The sequence below is a fragment of the Crocuta crocuta genome, unplaced genomic scaffold (assembly GCF_008692635.1).
Source record: "Crocuta crocuta isolate KB4526 unplaced genomic scaffold, BGI_CrCroc_1.0 scaffold199, whole genome shotgun sequence".
Classification (NCBI taxonomy): Eukaryota; Metazoa; Chordata; class Mammalia; order Carnivora; family Hyaenidae; genus Crocuta; species Crocuta crocuta.
The window spans coordinates 4,350,296-4,361,201 of record NW_027533339.1 but is presented as its reverse complement, the minus strand read 5'-3'; positions in this window follow the sequence as shown (position 1 = coordinate 4,361,201).

The following is a 10,906-nucleotide window of genomic DNA, read 5'->3' as shown; positions in this document are numbered from 1 at the left end:
TGGCTAAATAATATTCTTTAATATAATAGTGTGTATGTAAAATACACACATGCAATATATCTTCTTTATCCTTCATCCGTTGGTGTTGATGGGCATTTAGGTTGACTCCATGTCTTGACTATTGTTAATGATGCCATAGACATGGTTCTATATATGTCTCTTTAAAATCGCGTTTTCAGGGCACCTGGGTGACTGAGTCGGTTAAGCGTCCGACTCTGGTTCAGGTCATGATCTCGCAGTTCATAGGTTCGAGCCCCGCATTGGGTTTGTGCTGGCATCTCAGAGCCTGGAGCCTGTTTCAGATTCTGTGTCTCCCTCTCTCTCTGCCCCTCCCCCACTCATGTCCTGTGTCTGCCTGTCTCAAAAATAAATAAGGTATAAAAAAATAAAATCCTGTTTTCATTTTTTGGTGAAATTGTCATATTATATAGTAGATCTGTTTTTTATTTCTATTTTTTTGAAGAGTCTGAATATTGTTTTCCATAGTGGTTGGACCAATTTACATTTTTACCAAAAGCATACAAGGGCTTGGCTTGCAAAAAAATCTCTATAGATTCTATAGGTAGCTTTTCTTTTTGTTGTTTTTTCTGCTCTGTAGAATCATTTAAGTTTGATGAAGTCCCATTTATTGTTTTTTGTTGTTGTTGTTTTTGATTTTGGAGTCATATTCAAAAATCCGTACTGAGACTCACATCAAGGAGCTTTTTCCACACATTTTCTTCAAGGGGTTTTATTTTCCTTTATTTTTTATTGTTGTCTCAAGTTTTTATTTAAATTGTTGTTAGTTAACATTTACCGTGATATTGGTTTTAGATTAGAATTTAGTGATTAATTACTTACATATAACACCCATTGCTCATCACAAGTGCCTTCCTTAATACTCATCACTTATTTAGCCCTTTCACTGCCCACCTCCTCTCCATCAACCCTGTTGGGACTTTTCTCATACTTGAGTCTCTTATGTTTTGCTTCCCTCTTTTTTTTTTTTCCTTCCCCTATGTTCATCTTATCCTCCTTCCTTTCCTGGTGTAGGGGACTCTTTTTAGTTGGGAAATTTCCTTTAGTGTTGAGCAGTGCTGGGTTGGGGAAGGGAATGATGGAGGCAAAATGAAGCTCTTTTCTTTCTCTTCTTGAGTGGTTATCTTCACGGTATTAGTTACATTGTGTTGCTAAATTTTCTTAAGTGGACTCCAGAACTCTGCCAAGAGCTCTTTCTTTGAGGGTGGGTGTCAATTTAAATTATTGTTCTTTCTTAGAAGGACAAAGGCCACGTTCTTCTATGTCTCCATTTGGGTCTTTAGTCGTGGAATTTACGTTTGAGGAAGACAGAAATAAAAACATTGTTTATCAATTTAAAGGAATAGCATGAAAATAGAATATGAAATATGAAATTGCCTGATATTTTCGGAAGTATAAATATCCAAAGCTTTGTATGTTTGATATCTTAGTTGAGTTTGAGGTATATATATTTTTTCACCATGAAAACATTTTCAATGCAAAGAATTACACACTCATCTGAAATAGTTTTACAAAATATATTTTATATTTTTAGTATTTTTGTGCATATGTGACAGTTTTTAAAATATTAGGTCAAGTATAGAATGATTGCTTTCTGTTTGAGAAATTTTTTATTTAATATTAATGTCGGTACTTGCCAATGACTTTATTTTAAGAACACTGTTAGACACAGACAATTTTTATCTCTTTTTCAGTTATTTCATTTATCTGTACCAATCACTGTTCAGAGTGCTATGTTCCACCTCCACTTTTTATTCTTGTAACACATAAGTCTAATTGTATGTTTGGACTGTTGCTTTTGCCATTTCATTGCCTTGAATATTTAACCCCAGAATTGTATACATCCTTCAGTTCTCAGTTTATTAGCTATTTCATCCAATCATACACAACTCTGAAATCTCCTAGGCACTTACCACTTATTGGATTATCATCATAGCATATTGCTGGGATCTGTTAACTTTTAATTTTCATATGTAAGTTTATAATTCTTTTTTCCTCTCCCAACTAGAACACAAGAGTAGTAAGAATAGTTCCTATAGCATCCTCATTTGCTGTTGTGACTCCAGGCATCAAAATAGGGCTTGACCATGATAGAACTCTCTTCCCTACCCAATTTACCTTCCAACTCTAATTCGCCTTCCTCTCTGAGCAAAATTGTTGTTTGGGCTCACTGCCAGCTGAGTACCAGTGAAACCTCAGCTCTGCAAGAGACCCTGCATGAAGACTTTGTGCCAGGTGTTTACTATACTATTTGGTGTCCATTCCAGAGCAAGATAGAGCTCCAGGGCAGAAGATACAAAGTCTATAAAGAAATAACCTTCATGGATCTGAGATCCTGGGAAAGAAAGTCTGCATCAGTTTTGTATATAATGCATCTGATGTCCCTGGCCCCATATAGATGGAGGAACTTACATTGTAGCCTAAATCCAGTTTCCCTGAGGCTGCAAGGTTTTTTAAAGACCTAATTCTCAAGAGACCTCTTTCAGTCTTCTCAGAAGGGGCTGCCTGTTTCTATCCAATTGTTTGCTGGGTGAATGACCGCTTTGTCTTCTACCAAACACAGTGTCTTTCAATAACTTCCTCAGATTTTGAACTGGGTTGGTGGGCAAACAAAAGTATAGTAGAACCATTGATGTTTCTTCATCAACCAAAGAGAGAAAAGCCAGAACAAAGTGAGCACAACCCTAAAGAACTAGAGCAAATAGAGGACAAATCTGGTTAAAAATAATAGAGTAATTAGGAGATATAAGAGAGATATAATAGAGTAATTAGGAGATATAAGTAGCTCAAACAAGGTTTTCTAAGAATAAAAAAATAGACACCGAAAACAATGCAATAGATGACTTGAAAGGGCTAAGTATTCTACAAACCTATATGTACAGAATGAAAGATCAAGTTCAGATATTATCTCAAAGCAATAGAGAAAAAAATATAAACATTTGGAAATTGCAAGGAATAGGAAAAAAAATTGGAGGATAGCTCCAGAGGATCTAACAGTCAGATAATAAGGAGAAAATCTATCAAATGGTACAGATGCAAAAATTAAAAATGTATCAAAATAATCTTTTCTTTAGATAAAGTCCCAAATCTATATATTCAAAGGCCTACAAGGGGAAAATAGATGATAGATAGATCGGTAGAAATAGATAGATAGATAGATAGGCAAACAGACAGACAGATAGAGATAAATATAAAGAAAGAGTAAAAGAGAGCTTGCTTGATTAAAAATACAGTTTAATTGGAATTATTACATAAATAATTTTCTCACAGAAGTAGAACAAATCATTAGACAAAATATAATGACAAAGAGGACCTAAATAATAATATTAATAAACTAAAAACATATTGTTTGTATGTATTTGTGTAGAAAGAGAGCATAAAGTGTAAGATTAGAGACATTGTAAGCCATTTTCTCTACTAATATTAAAAAAATAGAAAGCATAATAAAAAATGGCCCTTTAAAAATCTAACCTTAGAAATTAAGAAATACAAAATGAGCTAAAATCTGAATGGATATATACATTAAAATAGAAATTACAAAATAACATGAAAGAAACTGGATTTTTGATGATAGGAGATAATCTTTTGGTTAGACAAGTAATACCTTTTAACAAATAGGTGTTTCACTATCCATGCTAGTTACAAACCAGCTAAAGTTGTCCATCAGAAACATTACACATTTCTCTATGTCATGAGCCTTTGCAGTTGATAACAAGGTCAATACCAAGTGGTAAATCCTCAATGCCTATGATCAAATGAATGCCACTGTATTTACACCTTAGTATGTGAATGAAGAGAAAGCCTGATTATGACCTGTGGTACTCTCTATTCCAACACAACCCCTCATCATTACTTTCTGTATTGTGCTTCATAGTGGACCTTTGCTGGGTGATAAATCATGTAAGTCACCAGCATTCATTCCACAGGTACTACTCATGTGGTGTTGGTTAATATGTACTAATATATTAATGGATTTGTATATTAATTTCAAGTTAGTATGCTTGTATTTTAATAAAGAGCTTACTCAAAGTAATAGGAATAAAATGTAAAAAATTCAGACTATGCTGGCCAAAGATATCTATTGCTTATAAGGACACTTTTAGAAAACTTCAAATTAATGTAAGTGGGCAGAGGCTCGATCTGTTCCCAGAGCATTAGAAGAGCTAAAATGATAAAATGTTGAAGGAGTCGAATGATCACCAGAGGAATGTGGTTATAAATATGCACTCTTTCTGTGATGTATATTAGAAATGGAGGAAAATATTAAGTAGTTGTTAAAATTAATGTTAAGTCTTGGTTCTGATTTTTAGTAAGTGTTTTAGTGAAGTTCCCTAATGCTCTCTTGATAATAGTCTCATGCTTTGGTTACTCTATATTGTCTCAGAGGCAAGGAATGGAAAATAGCGAAGGACAAAAGAGAAAATGAGTCACTGAGGAAGCTGACACCTCATTAGCTTTAAAAAATTCAGTCTGCTTTTCCATGAATACCATTAAAGCCCTGAAAAGACTAAAAGGTCCTATCAAACTGTAGGCAGTGAAAGCAAATAGCCCAACTAGTTCAAAAATGCATGCCCTACCAGAGCTGTATCAAGATTAATTTACCAATCTCTAGTAAAGAATTGTAGGGCCATCTCATTTTGTAAAAGACAAATTGTTTTTTTCCCATATATTTAAGGTTTTGTTTTTGTTTTTGTTTTTGTTTTTTTCTAGAGAGAGAGAGAGCGTGAGCAGGGGAGGGTCAGAGAGAGAGGGAGTCACAGACTGAAACAGGCTCCAGGCTCTGAGCTGGCAGTCAGCACATAGCCCGACGCGGGGCTCGAACCCACGAACAGTGAGATCATGACCTAAGCGAAAGTCGGACGCTTAACCGACTAAGCCACCCAGGCGCCCTTTTTTCCCATATATTTAAGTGTTTTAATTCATGAAAATGTTCCAAAAAACTGTTTAAGCATAAAACTAATCAGATAAATCTGGCAAGCCTCTATTTAATACCTACTATATGTAGAGCAATGTTAGAAGTAAACCAGGAAATACACACATATATACAAAGAGACATTGTCCCTATTCACAGGATACTTCATTTTGATTAAAAGCATAAATTGTATATACACATCGCCAGAATACATAAGAAAGTATAAGACAGAAGAAAATATTGTAAACAAATATAATTCACAACCAGAAAATAAAAACAAAAAAAGCAATTAATATAGTAGCAAGAGAACAGGTCTTGAACTTAACAAACAATATTCTATTTAATTATCTCTCCTTACTTGGTAGATAACCTTGGTCAAGCCAAGCATCTTTCAATCCCAGTCATTCACAAACTAAGAGTAAGTAATAAAATCTACCTCATAGGTTTGATGTAGGGATTTAATGAGGCAATGAATATGAATGTCTTTAGCAATTGTAAGTTACAAATAAAGTGAAAAGTTATGTCAGGAAGAATATTTTACTCAGGGGTGGATATTGCTTCTCTGCTCACATACATCGATCTGAAACATTACAGGGTAATCTTTTTACATCATCTCTTTCTAAATATTCATTGTATAGATAATTATACTGTGGCTTGCAAAAGTTGAAAGAAATTTTATGCCACATTAAAAAAAAGAATCTCCTGGAACATAGTAAGATGTAAAAACATATAGCTGTTATTATTTCTCAAATTCACTTAGCAAGTTTTTTCAGAATCAACTCTTCATTCTCTCTGACCTTAGAGAAATACAAAAACAATGTACGGCCCTACCCCCTCAAGAAACTCAAATTCTAGAGGAAAGCCAACTATTAATATACCTCCCTCCCAAATATTAATAAGTATACTTGTTACAATATTAACAAGTCTAATTTGTTTATTCATTTTTATTAATTTAGAGAGAGACAGACAAACTGAGAGAGAGAGAGGGAGAGAGAGAGAACCAGGGAGGGACAGAGAAAGAGGAAAAGAGAGAATCTCAAACATGCTTCATGCTGCCAGTGCAGAGCCCCAGGTTGGGCTTGATCTCACAAAGAGATCATGACCTGAGCCAAGATCAAGAGTTAGTCACTTAACCAACTGAGCACCCCAGGTGCCAGAAAAACAAGTATATACTTTAATGTTTGTAGTGCTAGAAATATGAAATAAAAGGTTACCTAATTTAGAAATACATGCCACTATCTTATAAACATACTAAGTTTAGGTACATATTCTGATTTTTTTCAGTTAGATAAAATCTTTCCCTTTACATATAAGCTGGAAATGTCTTTTGCCAGGGAAATCATAGCCTTCTATTTAGTTTTTAACTGCTTACTCTTGGATAGAAACCACTTAAAGCAACTTATATTATGGAAAAAATAATGTTCACTATTTGATTCTAATTTGCTGATATTTGCTCTAAAGATCACACCTGTCTATTATCATCAATAATAACCAGGCTCAAAAGTCATAGATTGCTTGTAATTATGGAACTTGCAAATCTTGCAAACTTTATTTGAAAAGGTTTTCATATTTAGTTAATCATTTCAGTTGCCTTAGTCAAAGTTTACAAACCCTGTCAATTCTAACCAAATGCCAGGAATTTCTTAAGGCTAGATATGAATTGCAGCAACTTTGTTTCTTACTGAACACAAAATACTTTTGTATGTAAAAAAGTTATTAAAGTCACTTTGGTAGGTTGTATGTTTCAGTAAAACTAAACTCTTATAATCCTTTGTATTTCTGTGGTGTCAGTTATAATGCCTTTAAACATATTTTAATGTTATAAATAAAACAGTTTTATTTATTAGAGTACTCTCACTTCTTGGTAAATCGAGTAAAAGGTATATTTTTATTTATAAGAAAAAAACCACTTCAGTGTCAGTTTCATTAATCTTTTCTATAGCCTTTTCAGTCTTTATTCAGTTTTGCTCTGATATTTGTTATTTTCTTCCTATTATTAACTTTGAGCTTCATTTATTCCTTTTCTAGCTCTGACATGTAAAGTTAGGATATTCATGTGAGATTTTTCTTGTTTATTGATGTAGGCATTTATCACTAAACTGCTTCTGCTGCACCTCATAAGATTTAGCATGGTGTTTCTCCATTTTCATTTTTAGTAATGCATTATTTTATTTCTCCTTTGACTTATTTTTTGACTCAATGGTTTTTCAGGAACAGGTTGTTTAATCTCCACATATTTGCGAATTTTTCTGTTTTCTTTATTAAATTACTTTTTTAGGAGAAAGAGTGTGAGGAGAGAGGGGCAGAGAAAGAGAAACAGGGAGAGAGATAGAGAGAGATAGAGAGAGAGAGAGAGAAAGAGAGAGACTCTTAAGCAGGCTCCATGCTCAGAATGGAGCCCAACATAGGGCTTGATCCCACAAACTTGGGGTCATGACCTGAACCAAAAGCAAGAGGTCAACCAAGCCACCTAAGCAACCTCATGAAATTGAATTCTAGTGTCATACTATTATGATTGGAAAATATGCTTGGTATCTATCCTGGAGAAAGTTCCATGTGTTTTTTTAAAAGAATGTGCATTCTTCTGCTATTGAATGGAATGTTCTATGTACATCTGATCTAAAGTATAGTGTAAATCAATGTTATCCTAGTTTTCTGTCTGGATTATCTATCAGTGATGTTGGAGTATTGAAATCATTGTATTGCTGTCTCTCCCTTAAGATCTATTAATATTTGCACATTATACCCTCTTGATGAATTAACCTCTTTATCATTAATAATGACAATGCTTTTTGTTATATTATTTGGCATAAATTCTATTTTGTCTAATACAAGTACAGGAACCCCTTCTTTCTATTCGCATGAAATATATTTTCTATCTTTTCACTTTCAGTCTACTTGTATCCTTAAAGTTGATGTAAGTCTGTTATCCATTCAGCCACTGTATTTTCTGATGGAAGAAATTAGTTTATTTACATGTAGAGTAGTTAATGGTAGATATGTACTTACTATTGCCATTTTGTTGTCTTCCAGTTGTTTTTATAGTTGCATTTTTCTTTACTTTCTGTCTTGCTGTCTTTCTTCCTTTGTGACTTGGTGATTTTTTTCTAGTCATATGCTTGGATTTTTTTCTCTTCATCTTTTGTGAATCTACTATAGATTCTGCTTTGTGGTTACCATGACATTTACATAAAACATATTATGAATATAACTGTCTATTTTAAGCTGTTAACAACTTAACTTGAACACATACTAAAGCTGTACATAATTCTCATTTTAGGCTTTTGATGTCACAATCTACCTCTTTTTCAAATCGTGTATCTATTAACAAAGTATTGAAATTATAGTTAATACTTTTGTCTTTTGAACTTAATACTAGATTTATGAGATTGATCACATTACCAATGAGTTTCATAGTTTCTTACTTGTTATATTACTAATGAGAACCTTTTGATTTTCACTTGAAGAGGTAGAGGTCACCTTAGCATTTCTTGTAAGTCTGTTCTCATGGTGATAAACACTTGTATCTGTTGTTTGTCTGGAAAACTGTTCCTTTATTTAATTCTGAAGGACAGTATTATTGATTAGAGTTCCTGGTTGGCTCAGAATTTTTAATAAATCCTACTCTCTTCTGGCCTGTAAAGTTTCTGCTGAAAAATCTGTTGAAAGCCTTATTAGGATTCACTTGAATGTGACCATTATTTTTTCTCTTGCTGCCTTTGAGTGTCACTCTTTAACTTTTGACAATATAATTATATATATATTGGTTGTATCTCTTTAAATTCATCCTTTTTGGAATTCTTTTTTGCCTCCTGGACCTAGTTGCCTGTTTTTTTTCCCCTAGGTTACAAAAGTTTTTAGCCATTATTTCTTGGAATAAGTTTTCTGGCTCTTTCTCTCTTCTCTTTTTGTGACCCTTTTATTATGTATATTGAATCAGTTGACACTGTCCCATAAGACCCTTATGCTATCTTTAATGTTTTTCATTCTTTTTATTTTTTGCTGTTATGATTGAATGAATTCTACTGCCCTGTCTTCAAGTTTATATATCCTTTATTTCTTTTGATCTAGGCTGTTGTTGAATCTATTATGTTTTTAGTCCAATTGTTGTATTCTTCTGCTCTGTGATTTCTGTTTGGCACTTTTAAATATTTTTCTCTGTTGATAGTCTCAATTTGCTCTCCTGGCCTTGGTGAGCATCTTTATGATCATTGATTTGAAATCTCTCTCAAGTGAATCATTAACTGTTTTATTAAAATCTGCTTGGGGAGTTTTCTCTTGTTCTTTGCTTGGACCTTATTCTTCTCCTTCTTCATTTTCCATAAGAATCTGGTTCAGTTTCTGTGCAGTAGATAAAACTTCCATTTCTTCCAGTCTTGATAGAATGGTCTTGAGTTGGAGATAAAACATGTCAAGTCTGCCTAGCTCAACCTCCTAGTCATCTCTCAAACTTTTGTTCTTAGAGTCTCTTAGTTTGTAAGAATTTGTTAAGAGCCATCAATATCCTAGGGAAGAATTACAGTCAGCACCTTAACATATGCTGATTAGGGGCTGAACTATCATGTAGCTAGCTGCTAGAGAAATATGTAGCTAAACCCCTCCCTGAAAGAAATGTTGCCTGCTCAAGTGTAAATCCACAGAGATGGTGTTCCTGCACCTATTAGAACTACTTCGTTTTTGATAGTCCTATGGGATTTGTGAGCACAAACCCTGTTGGCTAGCAAAACCAGTGATCTGGGTGTCCCTGGTGGCAGTGAGAAAAATTTTGGTGACAAACATTGTATAAGCTCCTTCCACAGATGTTGGCTGGAGAAAAAAGGTGGGGGATATGTCATCCAGTCTTTAGGGAAGATTGTAGCCAGCCTCTCAGTCAGCAACTTTTAAAGTATACAGGTAAACCACTTCCAGGGAAATAGTGAGAGATGGATGTTTTTATCTGCTCCATCTGCACTGAACCATAAGCAGATAGCCAAATAAATAAAACCTTTTTCTGCTACAGTTGTATTATGTAAGATTGATTTGTACACATGTAAATTATCTACTCATTCCAAAGATTAAGAAAGCTGTTACAACTCATAAACTAATTCCATAAACTTGTAGGGTACAAAACTCAATAAGCTATCAGAAAGAAAAAGAAACTACAAATAAGTAGAAATACAATCCGTGCTCATAGATTGTGGAATTAATGTTGATAAATTGTCTGTGCTAAACAAAGTCATTTACCTATTCAATGTAATCCTTATCAAAATTCCAATAGCTTTTTGTACAAAAGACACTGACTAGCTATGGCAATCATGAGAAAGAAGGATGAATCTGGAAGAATTACCCTTCCTAATTTCAAACCATATTACATAATTATAGTAGCCAAAACACTGGAATTAGTGAGATGTGCAATCACTTGAAAAATAATGAAAATGAACCACTATCTTATAGTGTAGAACTTGGGTCCATTATGCTAAATCAAATATACCAGACAAAGATAAATATTGTATGATTTCACTTTTGTGTACAATCTTAAAAAAAAAACAAACTCATGGATACAAAAAATATATATTGGTGGTTCCCAGAGATGAAGATTAGAGGGTGGGGAAAATGCGTGAAGTTGGCCAAATGGTACAAACTTTAAACATAAGATACATAAGTCTTAGGGATGTAATGTACAGCATAATGAGTATAGATAATATGGTATATTTGAAAGTTCCTAAGAGTGTAGACCTTGAAAGTTCTCATCACTAGAAAAAATATAGGTGATAATAGGTATTAACTTACTATGTTAATCATTTGCAATATATATTGCTGACTCTTGTACAATGAGAAAGGGTTGGGGAGCTGTCCCTAAATGTTGTAAAAAATGCATGTATAACTTTTCACTTCCCCAGAACATAACTACTAATAGCCTACTGTTGACCAGAAGCATTACCAATAACAGTTGATTAAGACATATTTTGTACATTATATGTATTATATACTACATTC